This window comes from Ochotona princeps, chromosome 9, assembly GCF_030435755.1.
Source record: "Ochotona princeps isolate mOchPri1 chromosome 9, mOchPri1.hap1, whole genome shotgun sequence".
NCBI classification, from domain to species: domain Eukaryota; kingdom Metazoa; phylum Chordata; class Mammalia; order Lagomorpha; family Ochotonidae; genus Ochotona; species Ochotona princeps.
Window position 1 is genome coordinate 10804179 of NC_080840.1, and position 14061 is coordinate 10818239.

General features: G+C 50.1%; 1 long non-coding RNA gene across 5 annotated transcripts in view; it reads right to left on the reverse strand.

The window, feature by feature from the left end:
- The window catches only part of LOC131481132 (uncharacterized), a 260332-nt gene that overhangs the window by 137782 nt on the left and 108489 nt on the right, over positions 1–14061 (reverse strand). For all 5 annotated transcript variants that reach the window (XR_009246051.1, XR_009246053.1, XR_009246052.1 and 2 more), the window contains exon 4: positions 12729–12942. This is a non-coding gene — a long non-coding RNA (uncharacterized LOC131481132). The remainder of the gene's footprint in view (positions 1–12728; positions 12943–14061) is intronic.

Here is a 14061-nt window from a genome sequence, read left to right on the forward strand (position 1 = left end):
TGGTTCCTGTCCAGAGCTTGGCCCTGTGGAAGAAGGAACCAGAGTGCATATCCCTCCCTACTCGCAAAGGTGCTTGCCGGGCACGATGCATGGGAGTGTGTGGGAGTGCCTCCTCAGGTCACAGCAGCATCTACTGCACAAGGCACACTGCCAAGGCCCTGAGCCGTGTGACCCCAGGAAGGCTCCTCTAACTTTCACTGCCTTCTCCTACAAAAATGGGGATCTTGTTCCCCAGGCCTGCAGGCAGCACTGACACTGAAATTGAGGACTGAGGAAGAGGAGTGGTCAAAGCCCATTACTCTTTACTAAGCCCAGGGCTATGCTCAAAAGACAGATTCTGCCCGCCCTGGGCTATGTAACCTTAGGCAGGTTCCTGGAGACCTCTACACCTCAACTTGGACATTTGCAGAACAACTATGTAATAAGAGCTCAGGGAAGGAGAAACTGTAAAAATTACATAGGTACACACTGCTTTCCTTGAAATTAATACATGGGTAGGATGAAGAGACCTGGCGGGGGGGGGGTGCTACAAAAAAGGAACAAGATTGGGCTGTCCCAGAGCACAGAACTGACACTGGGTACCCCGGACCAGGTGACATCAGGCACAGGGTGGAGGCTGTGCTAAGTGGAGGAATCCATCAACCCAGACTCATTCTAAAATAGCTTGTCCTTGGGGAAGTTCCTGCAGCTCTCTGGACAGGTAAGTGCCACTGGCAGGTGCCTTGTGAGACAAAAGGACACAACACAGGAGTGAGGATCTGCAGCACACGACAATCCGACCATGTTTCACCAAATATCACCTGCATGGGCTAAGACGCAGGCCCAGCCAGACCTCCCCTCTTCTAAGAATGATACTCAAGAATATTCTGAGACCTAGAGGGCAGAGACGGTCAGCTTGAAAGCAAGGCTACTTTTTTTCCTGAGTGCTTGCTAAGGAATGATAAAACACTGCTGTGATTTGATATTGCTGGTGGTCTATTTGCTAGCAATTAGTTATTGAAAATAAGTACTATTTGAATTTTTTTGGGCATTTTCACTCAAGGTTGCATCTTTGGTAGCTGCCATTTCACTCAGAAGGAGAAACAAGGTTTTTGGCCTATTTAACCAGATTATGGCACAAACCAACCAAACCCCAAAAAAACCCAATGGTGCCAGACATCAAGAAGCCTACCAAGAAATGGCTCACAACACATTCTTTGGAATAAACGTAGGGACACGTTTCATGAATGAACAAAGGAGACGTGGATTCAGCCCACTTCTGTGTCTTGGAGCTTCAGGTCTAACTTCCTTATCTGTGCAATGGGAGCACACTACCTGCCGAAAGCATCTCCTGGTGAACTGGGGAAGGTATGGACCATGCTCATGCTGCATCTGGAACCGTGGCTGATGCATTCTAAATGCTCAGTGCATGGCAGCTCTTCTCTAGCCTTCCAGCTAGCTTGTCAGTCACCTCCTGATAAACAGATTCTAGAAGAGCCTGGATTTAAATCCTGGCTCCATTCCCAATTCCAGCTTCCCCAACGTACCCCTGGGCGGCAGGGTGACGGCTCATCTGCTCAGGCTCCTTCCATCCAGTCAGGGAGACTGAGACTGTTTTCCAGGGTCTGGACTTCGGCCTGACCCAGCTCTGATGCTGAAGATATTTTGGGAGTGGACCAGCAGGTGGGAGATTCCCTTTGTCTGTCTTTCAAGTACATAAAAAATTTAGATGTACATACATATTCTAGAGAGCTTGGTTTTTTACAGAGATAACAGACTTAGTCAGGTTCTTGAGAGTGACTAGAACCGGGCACGTGCAATGTCAAATTCATTGGCTACCCACACGTTTCCTGCTGAGACAAATAAAATTCTCACACAGGGAGGCTGTATGGAGGAGACCTTCCCACAGATCAGAGCCAAGATTCTCCAGAACCAGGGAGAGACAGGGCCAAGTGTTTGCAGTAAAAATGAGTGACACTGCATAACCACGTTCAAGGCCACATTCTAGGCAGGCCCTTTTCCCCACCCACTGAGGAAGAGCAGAGCATGGCCTGAGAGCAGATGCAGCTTGCCACGGGAGGACTTGCTGCCTCACTGAGGTCCTTAATCTGACTCTCAACTGACTTATCTGAAAATGGAGTTAGGGTGCAAGGAACATTTGGGAATGGCCAAGAGGTTTGCAGTAATCAGTGGAGAAAGAGGTTTGGAATGAAGTAAACACCCAAATCCACCATTTCATTCTAGGACACATGTTGAAGGGGTTGGGGCCTCTACCGCAGCGCATGAGGAGGCCTGCAGCCTGCAAGGAAGAGGGCACTCAGCAGGCCTGGGGGCCGTTCTGCTGAGTGAGCAACAAGCAGCGCATGTTAATGTGGCCTTACAGCTCAGGGAGCTCAAAGGGCTTCCACAGACATGATCTCACTGGGATGTGTTTTATTAGCTTCTAAGACAGGTTAACAGGTTCCTCCGTCTCTGCTGAGACAGTGAAACTGCACCCATCCCCACCCCCGTTCCCACCTGGCTTCCTGGACACACAAAGGCCAGGGCATCCTTTGTGAGCCTGCTTCAATGACGAAGACCCAGGATGTATTGTTCTTTGGTTTCTCTCAAGGGCCAGGAATTGCACAAACTAGATAGTTGTTGGTCTGTTTTGTTTTGTTTTGAAGATTTATTTATTTTTCTGGCAATGTCAGATGTACAGAGAGGAGTAGAGACAGAGAGGAAGATCTTCCGTCCACCGATGCACTCCCCAACCTGAAGCCAGGAGCATGGAGCCTCCTCCAGGTCTCCCATGAGGGTAAGAAACTGCCTAAGGCAGCATGAAATTAATTCTGTCAGGAGCAGAGAATAGGGGAAGGGAGGCTTTAGGGCAGCCTTGACCCTCTCCACGCCATCTGCTCGCTGAGGGTGAAATGGAGCTGGCAGCCCTCCCCACACTAACAGGACACAGAAACCAAGGTGAGCACAGTTGGGGCGCAGGCAGGAGTGTCGAGGACACTGCCGCTATTACTACTGCACCCCTTTAGCGCACGCTCTTTCTTCTCCTTCTAGGGTTCTCCTCCATTCAGCCCAAATCTCAACATCACTGTGAGACCTGCTGCCCCTTAACCCCCCAGCCCTGTGCTGTGATGCCACCTTCCTTTCAATTATTCTGATGCCTGCATCAACTCCACCCCCTGGCTACCCTGGGGTTCCAACAAAGGCTTTCCCCGAGGCAGACCCAACTATACAGCTGATACTGTTGGGACCATTTCCAGGTAGACAGCCCTTAGCCTAGAATAACCGAGTCTCAACAGTGCAGTGAAGCAGGGGCAGAGTGACATGAGCAGAGCCAGGCAGACATCTCCGGGGGCGCCTCCATTCCCCCTTCAATCATCTCAGGCTTCAACACCCGTGTTCAGGAGTGAAAACACACCTCACATTTCATTTTCTGCAGAAAATGCTGAGCTGCCTGGACTATGGGAGGGGTCCTCTCCCCCACCCCCTCCCATAGAAGGCACTGTGGACACGAGAGGGCTATCACAGAGAAACCGAATCAAAGCCAAGGCTTGAATCTTGGGCATGTGTGCAAGGAGCAAGGCGAGATGAGTCCTAAGCCTGGGTTCTCTTCTCTCTCTCTACTTCCAGCCGCAGCCAGCTGTCTCATCCTGCCCTCCTCTCAGCGCTTCTCCTTTAAGCAAGTTCACCGTGCCTGGCGATCCCGGTCTTTCTCCTGGTGATCATCTGAGAGTGTCCTCAGCTGGAGGCAGCGTGTCACAGTGTGTCACAGTGTGTCACAGCTTACATACTTCAGTTTGTGCACAGGATTCTTTTCCTCTCAGGAGTCCTCGGTTGGCTCTCCTGCTACACCATCAATTTGTGGTGAAGGGCTTGACAGGCTGTCAGGTTCAGGAGCCGGCAGTCCAGGAGTCCCCGGGCCACAGTCTCCCGATGTATGCACAGGGGCGCCAAGAACTTAGTCTGTGGGGACCTGGCATGTAGTAGCCCTCACCAAGGTCAGACAACTCCAGCTGTTGGTACTCAGGTCCTGAGCCAGCACCCTCATCAGAAAGGCATACATGAGGCATACCTGTTTCTGAAGTTTATTGAAAGGATTAAATAAGAGGTGGGGAACATGCTTGGGTTAGTCTTTAATACTTAGTAGGTGTGCAGGAAAGGAAGCTTGTGCTACTTGAGTAAGAGCAGAATTGGTGCCCCAGGGCAGTCTTTCTGGGCTTCTAGGTCAGCAGGGTGGGGGCTGTCCTCAGCTGGAACAAGAAGAGACTCTGGCCGGGAATGGAGACACAGCCACTGGCTGGTCCCCGCTCAGGGTGATGTGTTTTTACCAGAAGGGCTGAGTAACTCCACAGCAGTGCTAGCCTCCCAGTCCCTGGGGCCTGATACTCAGCAGCCCATGATGAGTGATGCTTCATAGAAGAGGCAGAGACTCCAACTCTGAAATTGCAGGCACTGAGACAGGCAGCCTGAGAAGTGTGAGGCTTGGCCACGCTCACAGGGTGTACGTTTACTGGAAGCCACCCTCTTGGGTCAGGAGGGCATGTGGCAGGTCTGGAGGCGAGGCGATGTGACTGCTGGGCCAGAAGTCAAAGTCAGTGCAGAGGGGAGTAGCAGCAGGAGACTGATGGGAGGTAGGAGGAAGGAGGGGGGCCTTTTGTACTACTGAGTGGGTAGGAGACTTGTTCATGGCCACTGTGTCCATCCCCTAGGGTGGTCATGACCAATCGCCACACTCTGGGCAGCTTGGACACAGACATCAGTTTTCTCACAGCTCTGAGACTCCAGTCCATGATGGGACATCTACAGACAAGACCTCTCTCCTGAGCCCAGAGATTCCCCACAGCAGGTGTCTATGTCCCCGAGGCCACCAGTCGATGCTATTAGTGCCCACCCTAAAGACTTCATTTAACCTAATTACCCACCTAAATGACCCATTTGCAAACATATGATTGGGTACATGGCGACAATCCAGGTTGGTCTGGTGGGAGAGCAAACAAAGTTCAAGTCAGATGGACACCTGCATTGCCCTCTCCACCCAGACCTAGGCTACAACTAGCAGCTGGGTCTCCAATTGTTCTCCTCGGAGAAATCCAGGGGACCTTCTTCACCCCAAATCCCTGGCCCTAACACTACCTGGTACAAACACCTACCTAATACCACCATTCCTACTCTTCTCTCTCTCTAATAAATGGGGGGGGGGGGGGAAGTGGAAGGGAAAGACGCAAGTGGTGAGGCATAGACAGGTCCAGAAACTGGCCCTAGGAATCAGAGCTGCCAAGAGGCACAGCTGGATCAGACTCCAATTGTCCAGGAGGGGGATAGTGAGTGACACTATGCCCACTGAGGAAACTCAGTCCCATCTTGTAAATATATACAGGCTCACTGTGTTTCCACCCCTCAGCAGAGCAGGGAAGACAGCAGGTCGCATCACTGGATGCATCAGGAGGACAGACTATAGTTACAGCCCAGACTGTCTTAAACTCTGGAGACTGATAGTTAACCTTGCTTAAGCCAACTTCGTGTTCCACCCCTTCCCTGGATCCTCCACCATCCTGCCAGGGAGTGTTCACCAGCACCTGTGTGATTCTGGATGGGCTACTAACGTGAGCTTGCTTCACCTCACGTACAAATCAAGGACAACATCCACCTAGAATAAGGAGGCTGTGCACCTGCCGTTGACAGACCATGTCCTGTCACCAGCAAGGAGACATCATGAAAAAGTGGCTGTGAGTTTAGCTTTGCAAAGACTGTAAAACTGAAAATTCTATATTTCAGTAAATATTTGTTACATGAATGAACAGAACTATCCCCAGAACCTACTTCTTGGAACAAATGGGCATGCGGGTAGAATTCAAGAGTAAGATGGAATTGTCAGAAGAAGGAAGGGGGAAGTTAGAAATGGGGGTCTGGGCCTGGGTCAACGGCAGGCTGCCCGGAGCGAGCAGAGAAAAGCCAGGACTGACTTTTCTGGAATTCTTGGAATTCCACAACAAATGGAAGAAAGGCACCATTCCCAAATTAGTGTCCATGAACTGGTTCTGAGACACAGTTCACTTAGTATTCAGTTTCCCCATATGGAAAATGGAGACCATAATATTAGTTGCCTAATTTCCTCAAAATTCCTAGCAGGGCCCAGGGCAGTGGTGTATCAGGCTAAACCCCCCCCCCCACCACCAATTGTGCCAGCATCCCATATGGGTGCCATTCCTAGTTCTGGCACTTCTGATCCACTTTCCATCCAGCTCCCTAAAAATGGCCTGGGAAAGCAAGAGAGCATGGGCCAAAGCCTTGGGTCCCCACACTCACACGGGAGATCCAGAAGAAGCTCCTGGCTCCAAGCTTCAAATTCAGAGGAATCTACCTTCAGAATCAGCAGCTCCTGGCTTCAGACCAGCTCAGAACTGGCCATTATAGCCCTCTGGGGAGTGAACCAGCAGACAGCAGATAGAAATAAATCATAATTTTTTTAAAAGATTTATTTTTATTCCTAAGGCAGATACACAGAGAGGAGAGACAGAGAGGAAGATCTTCCATCCGATGATTCACTCCCCAAGCGGTCGCCAACGGCCAGAGTTGAGCCAATCCAAAGCCAGGAGCATCTTCCGGGTCTCCCATGCAGGCGCAGGGTCCCAAAGCTTGGGGCCGTCCTCGACTGCTTTCCCAACCCACAGGCAGGGAGCTGGATGGGAAGCGGGGCCACCGGGGTTAGAATCGGCACACATATGGGATCCTGGCACGTGCAAGGTGAGGACTTAACCACTACGCCACGCCGCCGGGCCCAGAAATAAATCATAAATTTTTTAAAAAGAAAGCAAGCTTTCTTTCAAGAGTCTGGTACACAGCGAATGCTCTATGAACCTGAGCTCTCCTTAGCATGCCTGTCTGATAGCATCGAACATGAGCTCTGTCGTCTTTTTCCTTTCTTCTTGATGATCAAAATAAATGACAGTCACCAAAACAACAGAGGTGATCGTGCTGCCTGACCACTGGGCATGGCAAACCTACCTGGAAAGCAAGACACAAAGATATTTTCTTGTCATTTGGTTCACCTTCCGAAAATATAAGTGGTCTTGGCAACAGTTCACGGGAATGTGTATTAGGGGAAAAAAACTGTTCATGAGTTTTAAGATATTTGCACCAAAATAAACTGAACTTTCGATTTCATTTCCCCATGACTCTTTGAAGGACCAAGTACTCATGCCTTCTTTCCCCCAGAAGATTCTGCTTGGGACACAGTAGTGTCTGCTTGGCTTGTTGCCACACCCCCCACCTTCCAGGACAGGTTAGGGCACCCAAATAACGGCAGGTGCATGATTTCTTGACAGTTTGTGTGAATAACCACAAGTAGAAAAGCCCTGCACCCTAGGTTCTCTCTGGTACACACACAGCCCATTCAGTCAGCCGGCCTCCACAGCACAATCATAGGGCTCTAATAGCTTGCACACACTGGGATGTACTGGGAATGCTTCCTGCTTTCTGATCAAAACAAGGCACAGAACACGTTCCTCCCTAAGCTGCAGAGCTGAGCAAGGCAACAAAAGGAATGCAGTCAAAAAGGAACAACTGATTACAATGGTGTGATCGCTTCCGGAAGAAGTCAGTTCCATCTCCAGCTAAACTGCAGAATCCACTACTTAGTAGCAGGTTCACACCTGATGCTAGCAACAGAGGTGAGCAGGGAAATGCAATCATTGAGAATGAGCAAGGCCCAGGCTGACCTGCCCCCTGCCCCGGACTGCTAGGGAAATGCAGAAGGGCAGTGAGGAGTCAAGTCGCCTTCCTGGTCAGACAGGTGAAGGCAGGTGCACAGATGCTCAGCCGCCTAGCAATCAGGAAATCCGTCAGAAACCGCATCCAGTGACCAGATGGACAAAGAGGTGAAACTAAGTACAAGTGGCACCGAGGAGCCAGAGGTGAGAACAGAGGTCTTGTGTGCAGAGGCTGGAAGCATACCCTAGGACAGCTATCCTGGAAAGTGCCTTCCTACCACCTTGGGAAATGCAGAATGCTCAGGAGCCTCTCAGACAGCACTGTGGGCTGTGGGTATGAGCCCGTAGGACATCCCTCTCTGCAGCGTGTGCAGTACAGAAAGAAAAGCCTCTCTCAACATGAATGGCCTAGTGCTTGAGAAGCACTCAGCAACCATTGATCGTACCCTCTTTTGTGCCCCAGCCCCCACTCCCAGCACACACTCATCCACCCACTCCGGATTCATTTTTCTGTTTGATCTGCCTTGCCCTGCAGGGAGAAGCAGAATTCACACATGAAGAAAGAGTGCCAGACTCCCCAGAAAGCTTTTTCAATGTCCTTTGCCCAGGAGAGGTTCCCGTTACAATAGGCCCTGGACCTCAGCCATGAGCCCAGGGAAGGCAGGAACCGATTTCATTCCACTTAAGCCAATTTGCAGGGCCCAGACAGCAGCTAATGAGCAGCCTGCGCCCCAGAGTCATCGATATCACTCTCCAAATCAAGTTACCAAATTGGACTTCAAACCACTTCAAAGGGGCCGGGCTGAGTGTACCCAGTGAGGCACCCGACTGGCCATATGGCCACAGCTCCTGCTGCAGGCGTCTTCTTTCCCCACCACACCATCAGAGAAACACACTGGCCACTTTTTGTAATTGTGTGGGGGCCTCTTTCCTTTCCCCAGAATGCCTGATCCGCAAAGCGGAACTTGGGTCTACATAAAACACATGGTACTAACTGTGGCAGCAAATCCCCCCAAGGAGGCCTCATGGAAACGGCCCAGGCCCCAAAACACCGGCAGGCCCTCCCTTTTCCTACCACACAGACTGTTTTGGTTTGGATGCTGAGTGGCCCCCAAAGGCCTGCGTGTTAAAGGTGCCGCCCCTAGGATGGCCCCATTGGGAAGAGGTGGAACTCCAGGTCACTCTCAAAACAGGGTTGTAAAAAAAGCTCGAGTTGGGACCCAAGCACTCTCCCTGCCTCCTGGCTCACAATGCAGTGTTCCCTTCGCGCCTAGTCAGCTGTCTGCTCCAAGGCCTCGGACAGCCTATGTCATCATCCCAACTTTCAGCCTCCAAATCCGCAAACTAGATAAACGTCTGTCCTTCACACACAGACATCACAGGCATTTCAGGGTAGCACTGGGAAACTCTTCCCAATACTCTGCTTGTCTAGGTTTTGCTGTCACAAACACTGAGAGTGTGAAACCTGGGCAAGGTCACACACTGGCTAGCAAGTGACAGTCACAGTCAATGCTCAGCCTCAGAGCCACACCACCTGCCTTCACAAAAGGTTTAGGCCTCAAATAACCTCAATTCTTTTGTCCACAATTAAACATAAAAACAGGTAGATGAGCTCTGCACAAGAGACCAAAATGCTTTTCCAGAGGACGCATCCTTGTTACCGACTCAGTGCCCAGTGGATGTGCCGCCTTCTCTCCATCCCATTAGACCCCGGAAGGCCACGGCATGACTTTGTTCAGGACACACTGAGGAGTGTGCTCGAGGTCATATGGCCAGGAAACAGGAGAATGCTTTTCTTGTGCAGTAGGCATAAAATCACTACAGTCACATTCAATACTCTTTCCCGCAAAGCAGGCTACCTCTCCTTAAGCAGAAGTTTCTGTGGCAACACGCATGGCAGTCTTACAAGGTGGAGAGCTGTAAACAGAGCCCAAGCTCCACGGTTCCCAATGAGGGGGTTACACCCTCCACTACCAATCAGGGTGCGTTTGTCAGTATCTGGAAACAGTTGGTTTATCACAGCCAAGGACATGGAGATGAGGCTGGTGGTTGCCCCTGCAGCTACTGGAGAGACCTGGAATCTCAGTAAACACTCTACGATGTGCACGACAGCCTTCACACCAAACTACCTCCTCCAGGGATCTGCAGTGGCCAGGTGAAGACACGCTGCCAGAGGCCCTGTGCAGGTCTCTCTGCAGCTCTGCACGGGCTCAGTGTCACACAAGAGAGCTTCTCTCTTACTCACTGGGATAAAATACTGATATTAATTTGCATTAAAATATAACACCATTCATTTTTGTAGCTAAAAGACTTACAAAGTCTCACAAACAATTGGCCAAATGTAAAAATGGGGCCTGGCTCATCATATGAAATAACATTAGGGTGGCTTGAGAAATAAATTCTGACTACCATGCTTCAGGCTACATGCTCAGAGATGGGGGTAGCCAGGAAGCAGGAGAGTTCTACCTTAAAACCCAAGACAGAGTGTGGTCCTGACAGGAGGCGCTCACCTCACACAGTCAGCATGTCCAGGTCACAGGCCACTCCCCGGGCCCTTCACAGACACCCAGGCTCACATTCCTGAGGCATCCTTCACTCTTTTGCTGGAACCTCAGGAGAGAGGTTCAAGGTAGACTAGGAAGAGATTAGGGAGGAGGGATGGCTGAACCCTGGATAAAAAGCATGTGCAGTCACATTCCTGGTACAGAAGAGGACATGAAATCAGTGTCCGAGGTCACGTGGCCGGCAAGGGCTTGCCTTGGGCCCTACCACTCTGCTCTGTGATCGCAAGGAAAAAACATGCACAGGAAGTGTCCAGAAGGCCACAGCAGCCTTGTATACTGCAGTTAGTCTACCTAGTTTTTTTTTTTAAATAAAATACAGCTGTTATTTTAAATAATTAAAATTATTTTTACAAATAAGAATATCAGGGCTGGCACCACGACATATCAAGTTAAACATCTGCCCACACTGGTATCTCAGAGGGATACCAGTTCATGCCCCAGATGTTCCACTTCTAATCCAACTCCATGCTAACGTGCCTAGGAAAGCAACAGATGACCCAGTGCCTGGGCCCCAGCCCCTGTAAGGGAGACCTAAAGAAGCTCCTGGTTCCTGTCTTTGGAACAGCCTAACATCAACCATTGCAGTCACTTGAGAAGTGAATCAATAAACGGAAGATCTCTCTCTCTCTCTCTCTCTGCGTCTCTTCTTTTTCTTTTAAAGATTTATTTATTTTTATTTAAAAGGTAGCGTGATAGAAAGAGGAGAGACAGAATCTTCCATCGCTGGTTTACTTTCCAAACAGCTGCGACAGCCAGAGCTGGGCTGGTCCAAACCCAGGAGCTTCTTCTAGGTCTCCCATGTGAGTGCAGGGGCCAAGGACACGCATCCTCCACTGCCTTCCCAGGCCATTAAAGGGAGCTGGGCAGGAAGTGGAGCTACTGCAACTCGAACCAGCCCACATGCGGGATACTGGAACCACAGGAGGACATTTAGCTTGCTCTTCAACGGTGCTGGGCCCATATCCCTCTCTCTAACTCCGCCTTTCAAATAAACAAGTAAATCTTTAAACATGCACACACACATGCAAACACATACACACACCTCTTTCTCTTGGAGCATAAACACTGAATAGGATAACACTGCAGCCTGAACATCCGAAGAGTCCCACTCAGGACTTGCCAGTCCAGGTGCATGGAGTCAGTCAATTTACAGAGACAAAGAGGCTGAATAAAGTAACTCAAGATCACCCACCTGCAAGCCCCACTGGATTACTGATCGGGCCTGGAGTTAAAATGGGGACAAGGGGTAGACAACATTAATCATTTTCCTGTTCTGGACAGAACTCCTTTAAGGTTCAAGTGTGAATGAAGATGGAATTACACATTAAACTCTCACTAGAGAATCCAACTGAAGGCAAGCAGAGTATCTGTGGACAGGAGGGCACCCAGGCCACAATCCAGAGGTGGGGATGCCCCCAGCCAAGGCTGCAGAACAAAGACTTGTACCGGGTGAGGCTCCAGTGAAGGCACTCAGCAGCAGCCCTCACAGAAAGGAAGCAGGTAGCAGCCTTGTCCTGCAGTAGCCCAGCAGCACTCACTACCTGCTGAGCTCTGAAGACGGACACTCCCAGGGCAAAGACAGGGGGCAAGGCCTCCAAAGCCAGGGCATGGGGAGCAGGGGAAGCAGAGTTCCACCAGCAAGCTAAGCTCAGAGAAGAGCCAACCAGCATCAGAACACCCATAGGAAGCCAGAAGCCACATCCAGCACCACCTTCCTCCTTTCTGAGAAAGAACATCAAAGCCAACACGGCTGGCGGTGAGGGCGGGGTGCTCCTCATCAGAAAAAAGAGTGCTTGAGGCACAGCACAGCTTCATCTCTGCTTAGAGAAAACACTGTATGCACAGCTCCGACCGCAAGACCACTCCTCACTCCTGACCCTTCCATCCAAACACCCCTGGCAAATTATGCCTTCTTGAGCCCAGACTCCCCTTGCACTAACATTCAGCATTGTTAATCTATTAGTAAGTCACCCCTGCTTCAGGAAAAATCCATCCAAACCCACATAATCAGGTCATCCCAAACCATCATGGCACATAGCACATACCACACTGCTCTACCCTCAAGACCCAATTGGATTAATGTTCACAATGACTGGGGAAAGTACTATTATCAGCCTATTTTTTAAAAGCCTAACGTATAGTAAGCTTAAGTAAACTCATCTGGTAGTGCAAGTAGAGTCATGCTCAGTGCCCCTGGCCATGCACACCTCACTTTCTCCCAGGGCCTTGAACCCTGACACCTGAATTCACATGAAACACTGGCTCCAAGCACGTATGAGGTGGACATGACCTCAGAAAGGCATTTCACCTCTCCACACGTCACTTTCTCCTCCACAGCAGGGCTCGGAGCAACAACATCTGCTCCATGCAAGCTATCTTCATGTTGGAAAAGGCAAGCATCCCACCCCTGGCATACAGCAGGCACCAGAAATGGAAGCTGTGCATGGGTGTTTCCGTACACACATACACACACACTCACCTGGCCTCTCCAAAAGGAATGTGTGAACACGCAGAAACAAAAGCAGATGAGAGACTCCTGGAGGTGTCCCCTGCCACAGGCAGCCGGCTGGAATCAGAGGCTTCCAAGTAGATGAGACACCGTACGGGGCCCTGGTTTGATGCTTCAGCATGCAGGTGCAGTAGCTGAGACACAACAAAGCTCTCCAAGCTTTTTATCCTGACTCCATCTGCACCTAGGAAATACCAAAGTTTGAAATGTAACCAGCAATGATCAGTTGTTAACAACTGTACTCTGGCTCTGGCTTCTCTAACACGTATGGCTAAGAGGTACACGCCAGGACCAGCTTTGGGGCTGGTGAGATGGCTTAACTGGCTCATCTTCAAACCTACAAGCGCTGAACATTCCATTAGGACACTGGTTCATGTCCTAGCTGTTCCGCTTCCCAGCCAGCTCCCTGCTATGGCCTGGGAAAGCAACGGAGGATGGCCCAAAATCTTGGGCCCTTTACCCTTGTAAAGATGCTTGTGGGAGACCTGTCAGAAGTTCCTGGCTCCTGGCGTCAGATGGGCTCAGCTCCAGGCCATTTGGGGAATGCACCAGGGGATGGAAGATCTTCCTCTTTCTTTTTCTCTTTGAAATCTGCCTTTCCAATTAAAGAAAAGAAGATTCTCCAGAATCCCCACAGCCCTCAAGGTAGGATTAGACAGAAGCACCCAGTTGAAGTCAGCAGCCTGGATGTCCTGAGAATCTGTCCCATTTACCCTTGCTTGAGTCAAGACCATGCAGAAGGACCCAGCTGGCCTTGTCTTCTACAACCTCTCCCACAGGCTCAAAGGCCACTGTGGCACTCTCTGAAATCCTGCCTTTTACCAGAGCCAAAAGAGAGAGAGGCTCAAGTGGCCTCATATTTTGGAAGGCTCACCTAACTTCCAACCCTAGACTGCTGGCTGATGGAGACTGTGACAGTGATGTCTTGTCTACCACCTTTGCTAGGACAGGCATTTGTGGCAAAGCAGGTGTTCAATTCCTATCTGCGAAAGCAGACTACTGCCATCAACCCCCAGGACTAAGAATTAATGAAACACGACTAAGGGGAAAATTGTAACACAAAATTCCCTACTTCCTGACAATCCTTCGGGGTATAAAACTGAAAAGTTTTGTGAACAGATGACCCAGAAAAATATCCTGTTTGTAGTGGAATATATTGACACATATGTATACATGCGCATGCATAGGTGTTGATGGAGATGCGAACATCTACCCATATATTGGTCTATGTTGGACTTTTTAATTGGTAATGGCAGAGAAGGAAGTGGGTGTACATGGCGAATCTGTTGCTTGGGGATTCGTC